At 46.2% G+C, this 14001-nt stretch overlaps 1 pseudogene; it reads right to left on the bottom strand.

Annotated features, from left to right (window-relative positions):
- The window catches only part of LOC115310034, a 29942-nt pseudogene extending 16949 nt beyond the window's left edge, over nucleotides 1-12993 (bottom strand).
- Between the last annotated feature and the right edge of the window lie 1008 nt (nucleotides 12994-14001).

Raw genomic sequence — 14001 nt, 5'->3', positions numbered from 1 at the left:
ATCTTGAATTGACTTAAAAAAAAAAAAAAAGATTTCCGCTTCAAGGTAACTATAGGCCTCTTCCAAAGTCGCCTCCTGCGCGCGGCCATCTTTGTCTGCTCTGCTGTGGAACGCCTTCTGAGTATGCGCTGTTGCTCTGCTGTGTGGTCGATCAGACGCTACGTCATGCCTGCAGAGCTCAGTGACTCGGCATTTTTCGCACGGGTGATGAGCCATGCCAGGGTCCATACACGGATAAAAACGGGAAGAATAGGAGACGAAAGCGCGAGAGGGGAGGGGAGGGGGGGGGGGGGGGGGACATCAGAACGGCGAGAGCTCTGATTGGAAAGACTAGTGGGTAGCCTCGAAGCTAGCCGCCTTCGTCTCTACGGCACTCGTAGAACGCGTTAAAAAGCGGAACGTCAGCGTCCGGCGTTCCAGTTCGAACGCGTCCGACGATTACGGTGGAGACAAAAGCATCAGGCCTAGCGTCCACTTTAAGAGACATCTGGTCGTAAAAATATTGCGGTGGCTTAGCTCGGCTATGCCAGGATACACGTAGCGTGAGCTTATGCGCACAAAATGAGAGGCGCTATCAAGCCGCTCCGGTGCAGGGTCAGACTTGGGTACTGCGCAACGGAGGGGCACAGCTGGGCACGCGGCGGCGCCTACGCGTCTGCCGCGGCTATGACGTCACTCCTCTGGAATGTGCAGACCGACGAGGCGCGCGCGGCGGCGGCGGCGGCGTCTCCGGCGCGCCAGCTGTGCACCGTGTGACGTCACTGCTCCTCGCGCTTCCGCAGCACGGAGCACAGCTCATTATGCGAGCCACGCGAAACTGCTCAACCTCAGCCAGTGTAGCTCACGCTACAAAAACACTTCTAGGGTTCCTTCGGCTTGTCCATATTTTGCACCATAAAAAGTTAATTTAAGCACCCCCTGAGGGGTTTTCTTTCAAAACCTATGTGTTTTTTTCTAAAGCTCCTTTTCTGATACGAAAGACTCCTTCATCGCCAAGTTGCCTTTCTAGTGTGCCAGGGGGCGATAGTGCTCGACCCAAAACCGGTCTTTACGAACTAAAAGAGTTCTTGGAGTGTCAAAAACCCTTTTTGAAAACGTTTTTTTGTTATTGTGTACTTAGAAAAAGTTTTAGCTCGGTGTTCTGACGTCCTCGCGTACTCTAGGATTTTCCTCTCCCTCGGTTTCGCCCACATGGTCGCTGACAGCTTAAAGACTGACTTCTGATGTTCTGATTGGTCCTTCGGGATTGCTTTTGGTGGGATGTCGCGATCGCATTGGCTGACGCGGGATAATGAGAACCGCGGGATTCGCCGTGGCTTGCGTGCATTAAAAGGCGACTGGGAGACTCAGGCGAGTATTTTTGAATATGGGATTGCGACAGTTTTCAGCTAAAGCAATGTCCCTCAAATATAACCGTTCATATTTTTTTTCTCGATAATGTGTGTAGTTTTATAAGTATTTCGGCTCAAAGTTTGGTTTCGGGCGTCTACGGCAAAACCGAAACTATCTGCTAGAGGGATGGCAACACTGATAATCAGCCATACGTTTGATGATCAGTTTTGCCGTACCCGAAATCCGAACCCGAAAGCTTTTATTGAGATACCTACACACTTATGAGCAGGCTTCTTCAAAGGAAATAAAGAGGTAAAGGACAGAAAGAAAAATGTGAGACGTAAGAATGCACAGAAGATCAGCTCTAACATTATATAGGACACAAAAACAGGAGAAAAGGAAGGAAAATGTGTTTGACAATTCACAGGGATGTTCTTTAATGTTTCAGGCGAGAACCGGATTTTTGATGACAATAACGTATAGGGCCAAATTTCAGGAGACAGACACATTATATGATGCCTGCCATAATGAGAGCGAGACACTTTTGAAGTGCACGGGGCTAGGCCCTGCCCTCCTTCAAGGCCTAACGGATCTGGACGGGGCCCTGGGGTTTGCTGGTGACGATGGAAGGACGGAAGAGAAGAGGATTACAGTCACAGAGAGGCGATTAGAATAATGGTGGAAATTATCTAGGGAAAATTGAATGATGCAGATCTAACTACCACTGCTGGGGACAGGCGAGACAGGAAAATTTGTTCCCCGTCCCGTGTGGCTCCGGCCCAAAGTCTCAACCCTGTCCTCCAGTGGGTCTGGTGCTGGGGTAATGCCAACAAGGTTTGATCAGAGGAAAAGTGGCAACGCCTTCACCAAGGGAAGGAGGCGGGGGTGATGTTTTTCGTTTTTCGCCCTATTCCCCGAAGGTAATCCTGGTGATATTCCACACTGCCTGGTGGTAGTTAGGAGAAAAAGATTGGCTTAGAAGGGCTGGAGGAATCATATCGTTGCCTATTTATACTCACACTAGGTGGCGCATGCTACCGCCCGTTACAAAGGGTATAGCCATTAACGTCTATCCATCCATCCGGCCGCGACGTCACGTCAAAAGGGTACTGCGGTGCGCGGTACAACTGGCACAACCAAGCGAACGCAGCTCTACTGCAACATGACGTCACAAATGTGCTGCCCCGGTGTTCTTTGACTAAAAGCTAACGCGCTTGCCGCCCGCTAAAGACCAGCTGGTCGCATCTCTAGAATAGGGTTTCGTAGGGTGCGCGGCTTCACCTTAAGGTAATATTTCGGCTGTAATCATATTCCTTGCTACTCAAGCGATACCAGTCATTTATTTTGCTTTCGTTTTCGACCAGAGTTATTCTTTCAGCCGTGGGCACACTGCTTATGCATCACACAAAAGGCAGTCTGCATACAGATTCAAACGCGAGTCATCGCAAGATTCGTGATTCGAACGCCGCATGGCGATGAGTTCGAGGATAAAACTTGGTACGCGGAATTCGAACTACGGTTATTGCTGTGACTCGGGTTTTGCAGACTGTCTCTTATATGACCTGTGACCTCGGTTTTTGTCTGTAAATTATCGTAATAATTTCTAGGATATCTTTTGGATGCACATATTGCAAGGACCGTCGAAATGAGCCGAGAGCGTCCTTAGGTAACCCACGCAATACATTCTAAAAAAAAACACTTCCGTTCTAGAAAGGTCCTTTCGACGCCCCCTGAACTCTTTCAGCTCGTGGTGAAAGTTTCGCCTCAATCACTATCGTATCCTGGGGCGCCGGAAAGGCGACTGAGCGACGAAAAACTCTTTCGTATCAAAAATGGAGCTTAAGAACCCCTTATAGGTTTCTCAGAAATAAGTCTTTTAGGGGGTTCTTAAGATAGCGTTTAGGGCGCCAAATATAGACCAGCCAAAGAATGCCTAAGAATTATTTTATGACTAGATTTTTGTTGAGTGCAGAGCCATATTTTAAATTTAGGGTTTGATCTCGTGTTTTGTAATACTGAATTGTTAAAAATGTAGAATTTTGTACAAAAAAAATTGCCGGTTTATGAACAAAAAAATGGCGAGCAAACGACGCGAATCTTAAGAATTCTGAGCAGTTGTGCTTTTTCGCGGGGTAGCCAAGCCGTGTCTCTTGCGTACCTTTTCTAACATCAACGATGTCGCCAGCGGTGAGCGTTTTCACTGTAATGCACCTTAATAAAGTGACAACATGTCTACTTACAGATGCAATGAATTAATGACTTTTTTTTTGCCTAATTCACTTATTGCTTTTTGGCAGTACGTGCACGGATAAGCAGATGACACGGTACAAAAAAACACGCGTACAAGAATATTCGAAACACATTTTTAGTAGTCATAGATACCGATCGGTGCTTTGGCATTGAAACTTATTACACCAGTAGTTTCAATTTATAACGCCTTTAGTTTTCTTTTTTATTTATATTTTCGGGACAAAGAGTAGCATAACATACTTTTCGAAGTTTTCATGGGGACCTCGGGTTTTGTTATCTCCAGTGACGTCAAAAGTTACCAGCCTTTCGTCGTAAGAGCAATTTCGCAAGAGGATTTCGTACATAACGTCATCGAGGTCAAGTAGGTTGCCGCTGCCTAGAAGAAGAAAGTGTGTTTAAATATATATATTAAACAATTAGACATACCGCCCAAAGATTGTAAAAAAGGTAAATACACGGAAAGTACTATATTCGAGAAAAAAAAGGGGTATGATAGGTAGATCAGGGTTCGAAGTTGAAAGGAGCCGCCATTACTCCTAAAGCCACGGTCGTACTGTTTAAACATGAAAACAAAGTGCGGACACTCTTGGAGGTGTGTGTTCCTGACACGATGGTGCTCTCACATTGATAGTATAAAAACACTCTCTGCAGACGTCTTCAAAACACACATACGTGTGAGGAAAACATACACCCAACCTGCTTCAGGTGTGTTGGCAAATAATTCTGTAAACAGGTCTAGAGAAAGCATCGTGTCTTTTGTTTTAACGCGATCGCGTGTAGGAGCTTGTGTCGCAGAAAAACCGGCGTCGGCGTTGGTGGGACGGGAAAAAACCTGACTGGCCAATAAATAATCTATTTGCCTTAAAGAAAAAATAATTCAAAGTATTTCAGGCGGATTGGGACTGAACCCATGACCCTTTCGATGCGAGCCAGACTCGCTTTCCACTAGGCCACGCAGACACTTTTCTTTTGTCGTTATCACAGGCGAACTAAGGTTAAACATTCAGGTTACAAGATTAAAAGGTGAAAAGATGATTATGTACAGAGTGTTAGATATGAGGTGAAAAGTTGAGAGGAATGTCTGCCTAAACCGGGCGTCTTAGACATAAACAAATGCAACGTTTCTAAGCAGGCTGTTACCTGAAAAGTCAAGAAATCTTAAACACGCATCAAATAGAGGAAACCATTCAGGTTTTGGTGGGTGAGCTGCGTGAACGCTTCTTATTTTCAAAATTCCTTCTAGAAAAATTGATATAGTGGTACATGGTGTGTCGGCGTTCTTTTATACTGGTAGGTCTCTAGGGCATCTCCAGATGCCCTAGAGACCTACCAGCATAAATGTATCATAGGGAATGTTTGTCTCACTAGGTACGTGTAAAAAACGAATACTACGGTTGGTAAAGTATTTTTTTAGAGCTCGTTGAAAGACACCCCAAAAGAAAACAGCATCTGCAGATTAGATGAAGCAGAGTTCCATTGTTTCCGATTGGTGCCATAATGGACAGTCAATTGACCACGGTACAAAAAACCCACGTTCTTGTAGCCACGATTTTACCGGAATCTTTGATGTCTGTAACTTAAAGAAAATTGTTTAGCACTTCGAGATATGCACATTCGTTTTACTCGTGTTAAAATGTATTGTCCTTCATAATCAATCAACGGTGTCCTACGATAGCGGAATAGGAAAGCGACTTTTAATCAAGAGTTGTGATAGCCGTTTTCTTGGCACTTCAAATAGGTATTCTAATACGAAGCGGACTTTTATAAACATAAATGTATCGACTACCTCTTTCCAGAAGCCTTATAGTTTTCCTCTGGTAGAATTTGTTGTTCAAAGGCCCAAGGAGGGCAAGTGATGTGACAGTTTTTTTTGAGCAGAGCTCGAAAGCGCGATCCAAACCAACGCTTCTTTTTGCGCCTGTAGGTCGTGCGGCTGCGGATGTGACGCATTTCGTGGCGTTTTTGCTGTTTCCGGGCGCGCTTTCTGAGTCAGAACCGTGCGCTTTGGTTTGGACGGGCAAAACTTCGGGCGAGCGCGCACGCGCGCACGCAGCCACGAGCGCACAAGCAAAGTGCAACAGCGACAGACTGGCCGGCCAGGCGGCGAGAGAAAGAGAAAGAGAGAGATCGCGTTGTCATGTTGGAAGAGTATAAAAGGGGTGGAGGAGAGGGCAGCGGCGAGAAACGCGGAGCCGGAACTAGCTTGACCTCCAACGATTGGCCGGGACACGGGAGCGCCCTACTACGTCACCGCGCGTTTTCGTGCGCGTTGAGAAGTTGAAATTATCCAACTTTCTTCTGCGCGCCCGGAAGGAGCGAAGAAGCGGCGCGACGTCACGAAAATACTTCACATCCGCAGCCGCACGACCTACAGGCGCAAAAAGAAGCGTTGGTTTGGATCGCGCTTAAGGCGCCCGTTTCTGGCTTGAGCGGCGTCGGCGTCGCCGTCGGCGTAACCGTGAGGCCAGGTGACCCGCCCCCCCCCCCCCCCTCCGAGAACACGTGACCCTCAGTACCCTTCCCTCCTCCTCCTCAAGAGCTGCGCTCTAATTCGGCGTTACAAAAAGTTCTAAACGGGTTTCATCTTTTCTTTTTTTTTTTTGGAACGATCCTAAGCAGATAAGGATGGGATAAATTCCTAAAAAATAGTCGCTAGACGAGTTGGTAGACTAATAAATGCGCCAGACCTAAGCCACCAGCTTTCAATGAAATGAATAAGTTATCGCGTTTTATCGGTTTCCTAGAAGAGCTCCAGATACAGGTCGCAAATGTTCTGTGGAAGGCCTATGGATAGCCACAATGTCATACTTTTAAGGCATACATTATCTCATATATTTAAAAAAAAATGTTGTACACTGCTGCATTTGCGAAGATTGAAAGCTCCAGTGCGCTCCATGCAAATTCTTTTTGCTTAATCTCAGTTACAACGGAATTCAAATATAGATTGTTGGATCTTGTCTGATGTGGAGGAGGGGTCTCCAAACGTTTTGGCTAAGGGGCCGGATTTGGTTGTTGGTCGCAGTTTCGAGGGACGGAATATAAGTATGAAAATTTAAAATGTAAGAAAAAACTGTTTGCTCTCGTCTTTTCTGCTATCTTCATGTGTGCGTTTGTTGCGCGTCGCGGCGGCGTTTGTTAACACGAGCTTATTTTTGCGTCGGTAGCAGCAGGCGATATGGATGCGGGTAGCGGGAAGGGCGTCACTGGAAAGACCGCGACAAGACTCGGGCAGGTCGACAGGTCCTTGACCTAGAGGAACGGCAATATATTTGAAGGGAAAGCAATTCCATGATAGTGAAGTCAAGTCAAGTCAAAATGTGTTTTTATTTGTACACAAGAACTCAGCAAACTACGCACCTATCCAGACGCCATTAGATTTTCCTGTGTTCATCCTCGCTCCAGTTAGGTTGCAATACTCCTGTTATTTGAAAGACGTTTTCCGCACTTTTCATATTCGAACAGAACAGAACCACGTCACAAGCATATGCCAATAACTTTAGCTCTTGGAACCCTTCGAAGGCAGGGAGGTTCAAGGCAATAACCAAAAAATAGGTGTTGATATTGGGCACCTTTGCCTTATTGAAGATTTGATAAGAGCAGATACAGAAAGGGAGTTGTTTAAAATCAGCCTTGTGCTGCTCTTCTTGTAACAGAGCTGAATGCGCTCGAATAGCGATGTTCCAGCGTTTGTATGAAAAATTTTTTTGAGTAAGAAAGAAGGAGTTATTCAATCGCACGCTTGGGACAAATCAACTAAAAATATTGCCACTTTATCTTGCTCACCGGATACAGTTTATCACAGATGTTGCTACGTGTACGCTCGTATGAATGTTTCGTTTTTGTGTACTACAAGTTTGGAGTTCTCCGATTAGATCATGCATTACGAGGTGTAAGCGTTCGTTTTAAGACTTCTGCGTATATAGTCCGCATTACAAAGTGATATAGGACGATAAGCTTCAACTTTTATTAAAGCTTTTGTGTCTTCTGTTATAGGAATTAGTACAGTCTGACCAGAATAAAAAGTTGGCGGTAGTGTTTCTTGTTGCGGCTTTTAGGACATCAAGTAGGTAGTAATAGACTCAACATAGCAGAAAATAGTTTATAGAATGTAGCGCTGAGGCCATTAGGTTCAAGTGTCTTGTTTGAAGGAAGAGCTTTAACGACATTTTGACTTTCCTGCAATGTCAGAGGGCCCTCGACTATTTTTTTTTTTCGTAATCTCATAAGAAAGGCAAAAGGTTTACAAGGTGTTTCATGTCTGAATTTTTGTTTTTAAATTGGGACGCTTTTCTCTAAAATATTGGTATAACAATTTACAAAGGCTCCTGCAATATTTGGCGTATCTGTTGAGCTACTACCATAATATTCAATTTCAACTACTTTTTTTGTTAAAGAATGCCTTCGCTCATCTTTCAAGAATCTCAGCTTGGGTGTCTTTCAAAGTAGAAATGTTTGATATCGCGATCAAATCACTGCGCCTCGATATTTCTCGGCATCGTATCGCTGGAGTTGTGTTTTAGCCATGTTTATTTTTTTTTTGTGTATTCACCGGGATTGTTACTTTCAACTTTCGCAAAGCGCTGATAACGTATTCAAGCGATTCTTCAGTTCTTGCCTTTTTCCAAACGTAGGGCCCGCGCGTTCGATTGCCCAATCTTTAACCTCTTTTTGAACATGTCTCGTATCTGTTGTTCGTGTAAACCACTGTGGGGGATACGATCGGCCAATAGTTCGTCAGCTAGATGGGTTATGTTCTGTTTTCATAGGCTCCATTCAGGACGTAATAAATGCGTTTTCTTTTCGCCAGTGGCAACTTACACAAGACAGTGGTCTGAAAAAAAATGCAGGTTTAAACCTGTAATCTGAAATAACCTTGTAAAGTTTTCCAGAGACGTATATTCGATCCAGTCGTGCGTAAGAATAGCGTTCAAAATGTGTTTAATGTACTCTGCTTCTGTTCTCCAGTGTCATCTAAGTTCTTTGCGGTAATAAAGGACTGCAACGGCTGCAGTAGAGTCAAATCTGACCATAAAATGGGAACGGTCTTTCATATTTAACACACAGTTGAAATCTCCAGCAGAAGTAATTTTCTATAAATTCTAACATATGGTTTTATGAGTAAAAAGAAGTCATTACGTGCATTCACAGCGTAAGGACCGTACACACACACATCGTGCGCCCTTCGTCGTTGCCATTAGTAAGATTAAATGCAATAACGCGCCCATCCCGATCGGTGATGAGAGCATTAGCAGTCAAACGCTTTGTCCTTTTCAGTTACAAAAAGCAACCGGCCGACGTCTCCGTTGCATGGGTGACACAGACATCGAAATCATTAATAAAACATTTGAACGCGACTTCGGTTTCTTCCTCGCCAGACAAGTTTGTTACTTCTACAGCCAATACATATACCTGCCGTAGGGATATAAGCTGAAGAAGGTGGCACTGCTTTTGTTAAGCTCTCACGTTTTGAGGTAGCTACATAAAGCTGAGGGGCGCCTTATATGCGATCGTTTATGGTTGAGCGTTACTCAGTGGCCTGTCTTCTAGAAATTTAGTGCCAGAAGATGGTTTCAAATACGGCTTGTGCCGTCTTCCAGCCTGTTTTCTGTCGGACAGTTTTGATCTAGTTAAGAAGCCATCACGCAATGTTGCATTTGTAAGTGCCTAAAGGCTCTGTTATACTCCGACGTAACGCGCGCGCAGGCGAACGCTGGCCGAAGTCGGCTACGTCACGTCAGTCACGCCGCGCACGTCAAAAATTCGCCCTCTTTACACTCCGGCGGATCTGGCGCTCCTGCGGCTGTGCGTCGGTGGGCCGCCGGCGTGGCGCATGCGCAGAGTCTAACTACGAGGGCACGTTTCCTGCGAGAGTGCGCCACTTCCGGTTCCTTTTCGTTTCAAATAGCAGACGAAAATGCTCGCGCTTCTTGAGCGCTAAGTTCGAGCGATGGCGTGGACGTACCTTGCACGACGAAAACTCGCGCTTGCACTGCTGGTGCACCGCCTGCGCCGCAAGCGTAGGCGGTCAATATACACACGGTACATCTTTGACAAGCGCGCGGTCTACGGTACTCAAGCTTCCTAGTGTGGTAGACACACGGGTGAGGACGAATTCCCTCGATGAGCTTCTCGACGACCGAGTGCGAGTCTTCAAACATAACGCAACACAGAGTGGTGCTCCTGTCTTATTCGCCGCGCTTCCCGCGCAAGGGCTGCCACGAGCCAGCGCGTGATGCATCCTGGTCCGGCGTCGCTGGCGCGGCCGGCGCGGCCGGCGCGGAATACGGCATGCTCCATTTTAGCGTCGAGGCGGTCAAGCTGCGTCGAACGCCGCCGGTCGCGTCGGTTACGCTGTGACGCCGGAGTATAGAGCGTCGGGTTTTCCCCGACGTGACGCTGCTGTGACGCGCTCGCACGCGCGCACGCGTTACGTCGGAGTAGAACAGAGCCTTAAGTTGCAAGAATGGAGTCATCTGCATCTTCGATTCCTTGTGCTGGGTCACCTTGCTCCTCAATCTCGTTGGTTGCTGTGTTTTACTGAATTTCTGTAAAAGTGCGTCCGTGTTCTGGCGTATGAGAAGTTGTCAGCATTGTTTCTTAGATGGTAGGGGTACTAGCGGGTTGATATGCACTCACATCAGGAGAGGGAAGGCAGAGGGGGTTCGGTCGGGGGTGGCTGAGGCGTTGAACCTGGAGGCTCAGTCATCATGGGGATGTTTCCACTCGATTCAACAACCTCGCTTGCATCCATCAGGTGTTTTGTGGTTGAGTCGTCTGCTGTTCCGATCCTAAGCCTGTCGGCGTAGGTAAGGACGCGATCATCAAGTTTGTGATCGTACCTTTACCACTTCGTGAACCTCGGAGTCCTACAATGGAGGCGGATGTGGCCAACGCGATTGCATCGAAGACACAAAGGAGGTCGGCGGGGATCAGTAAGACCTGGCACCCATAAATAGTCAGTAGGTGCGGAATTTTGCCCACGCTTGTGTCGTCTCTCGATGTCAGTTGCACCTCTCTGTTGAAGGTAGTGATGCCTTTCATTCCTTCGCATTTCCACTTCTCTTGTACGATAGAGCTCACGGTACCGAAGGGTTCCAGCGCTTCAACAACTTCCTGGTTTTTCATGTGCGGGTGTAGCCACACAAGTGTTGGTTTCTCTTTTTTTCAAATCTCGGTTCATGACGAGGCATTTTCGTCTTTTCACCTTTAGCTCTTCGCAGTCGTCGAGCATGCTTTTCGCGAGAGAAGTCGCAGAAACGACCATCTAAACATGCGATATTTGGCATTGTCTTATGGCGATAATGTCCTCTGGGTCCATTATGCCACTGAGAGCGTCTCAGAAGTACGGAGCTCGGTAGGGTCGCACAGCGAGATCCCCATGCAGGAATACTGAATTAGGAACGAGGTTACCAGTAGGTGGACGTGGCATCAGCACTCGGTAGTCATCTATCGGGGAAACGGTAGCAGCAGCAGCAGTGTACTTAGGCCGGAGGACGATTTGTTTTCTTGGGCGGAAAACATAAAAATTCAGCCGTTGGAAACGGCGTCTTCTTCATTCTCTGGGCCACGCAGAAACGAATAAACGGCTTGAGAACGAGCGTGGGTTTATATTTAGCCATCGCATTCCACTCTTTAAGGCGAAGCTTAAGAGACCTCTTGTAATTTTTGTACGATGCATGAGCAGTGTAACTTCCGCGTAAAAAAAGGAGAAAATTTGAGATTGCCACGTGTATAAGCAGTAACATCACACGGATCTAAGACATAGCATTGTCTTTTCTCGCCTCTTGAGCTGGCGCGATTGAGAACCTGTCTCCCACAATTCGTTGAGTCGCCACTAGGTTCCTTCCAGTCCCTTTTTGAGTGTCGCGCCTAACACAAGACATTTTTCCAGGGCCGGATCAAGAAATATAAAGGCCTCAAAACGATAAGCACCTACTCCGTCCCCGTTATTCTAAAGAAAATGAGAAAATGGCGTCGAAATGATTGTACTCCAGCAATGTTAATATTGTGACAAGGTATCTATGTTCGACACTGTTTTTATGTACCTGGATGTTTTCTTTTCCTCTCCTTTAATGAAAAAGGTCGAGCGTGGTGAAGAAAGTCGGGCAGCTCGGAATTAAAAAGGGTCTGTTCATCAAAGAGCAAACGGAGCCCCGGACTTCGAACAGATGTACAAGTGCAGCTCGAATGCATCCTCATTTACAGCTTTTCGCGCATAAAACGTTTCTCACATTCGTAGTTTCTTTCGGAAGTGAAAATGTTTCCGCCCGACTCTGAAAAAAGATTGGCCTTTTCACGATATGCATGCACTTGCCCTGAAACCTGCAGCAGTAATAAGAGCTGCATGCTTGGCGATCCAAGTTTCATTGAGGTCTCATATGTTAAGCAGGTTAGAATAAATGGTCCCCGTTCCCTCGCGCTCGGAGGTGAGGCCCTGAACTGCAACATCGTTAGCCCTCCATCTCCGTTAATATCTAGCGCTGTATTTCTCCCTAGCCCAGTGACACCGTGCTTAGAAACGAAAATTCGCCCTCTCAACAGGTAGTCGATTGAGCCAAGGCCACCTAAAAGACAAGGCCTGCTCATGACGTCATCACGAGTGGAACGCCAATCCACCCTAAGCGGCAAAGACGCTGAAGCTTTACGAGAGTCACAGCAAAGTGGCAGACGCCTCCATCTTGACGTCGCCGCGTTCCAGCGTCGCGCTCGTTGGGAGATGCAGTGAGACGCGCTGACGGTGACGCTGACGCAAGCTAGGCGGAGCTGCGTAGGGCCACTTCTGATGACGTCTGGGGAGAAGGGTCCAGGCCTTGTATTCTAAGTGGTATTGACTGAGTCAAACAGAAACAAATGACATAACAGTAACAAACGATAAAATATTTGTAAAGTGCCTTGAAGGAGCGTACTTACTTTGGTGTACGGAATACTGTAAAGAAGAAAAAAAACGCTCAAATTAATATTCGATACATGACTGGAAGATCGCGTGCATTTCAAGTTTGGCAGAGAACATTGTGTTAACTTACCCTTATACAAGCAAGACACGCGAGTTGAATGACATCGTCACAATCGTGTGGAACACACGGATGTAACAATATTTCTCAATTTAGCGAATTTGCAGAAATAAATGTTACTTCTTTCTTCTTTAAATATTTACGCGAACACATAAAGCCATCGCTATAGTATGTTCTCGCGAACGAAAAGGCTTTTCTGAGATTTTGTATAGAGCCACAGTTAAGTGGCAACAAGGATTTAATGCCCAAGATGCCTGAAGTGTCGTTTTGCCAAAGCGAATCATAACTAGTGATTCTAGTATATCCATAATTATTTGAGCAACTGGCATCTAAATTTCCGCAGTTTTACACTCACCAGGGAAAGTAAAAGGAGGAGCGAAAACTGAAAATTTTGAGCCATAGTGTCTGCTTAATGAGCTGAAAAATGAACAGGTGCCCCTTCCTTCTACGTAAATGCTCTCCCGTCACTACCTTTTATACGAAAAAAAGCTTTAAAGAGAGTGCGAGTGCGCTTATAAAAATAAAGCGAAAATTAGACGTGAAGAAAATTTTATTTTCAGGGGAATGTTCGAGCTTTTTTTGAAAGGACGAGGTTCAACAGGGGGCATTAACCGGATGCCACGTTTGAGTGCCTATGCACACCTCATACACCAGCTCACGTTCACAAACAAAGCAGAGCGCCCCAAGCGGTACGGCACTGGCGCCTCGCATGGGGGATGGGATGTCGGCAAGAAGCGCCCACAACCCGCATCAACAAACCATCAGAATCTGATTTCGTCGATGTCGGTTTGAATTTTCGTGCTCTCTTTTGCGTTGGAAGTGTTGATTCTACGTCTTCCTGGCAATGTCTTACCACTCTAGTAGCCTCAACGAAATTAACGAGGCTCGTTACATCGCAAATCTTTGTGTAAATAATGTGACGTACGTCGATTCATTCGGGGTGAACGCCGCAGAATGTACCTTAAAGCGTTATTTGCATGATGATATTCTGCTCGCAATTTTCAGTCCCGACGTCACTTGGGTTGCACCAGTGTGTAAGGTAGCTGAGATGCTAGACGTCAATGTTGAAAATCGCAAGCAGAATCGGGGCATGTGAAACATGCAGTACGAGTCGGTGATTGCCAGTGGTAAAAATGATCAACATTTTTTTTTAGATCTACTGTTTACACCGAGCCTATTTACACCAAACAACCTTCAAGTTTAAACGTATTTTGAGCCATGCACTTCTTATTGTTACATTTGGTCTACTGGCGGCTGTCGTTTGAATGAGCAGACGACAGTTTGAAGGAGTTTGAAAGAGAATACGACCGTTTAAACGATACCACGGCCGTTTCACCGTGAAGTCGCACTGAACGGGGTCTTGGAATGTTCCGGACGATTTGACGTTTTTTCGGTCTTTTGCTGGAAC

Source organism: Ixodes scapularis, unplaced genomic scaffold (assembly GCF_016920785.2).
Source record: "Ixodes scapularis isolate PalLabHiFi unplaced genomic scaffold, ASM1692078v2 ptg001421l_1__unscaffolded, whole genome shotgun sequence".
NCBI classification, from domain to species: Eukaryota; Metazoa; Arthropoda; class Arachnida; order Ixodida; family Ixodidae; genus Ixodes; species Ixodes scapularis.
Note: the sequence above shows the minus strand (reverse complement) of the source record. Positions and strands in the feature narration are given on the sequence as shown.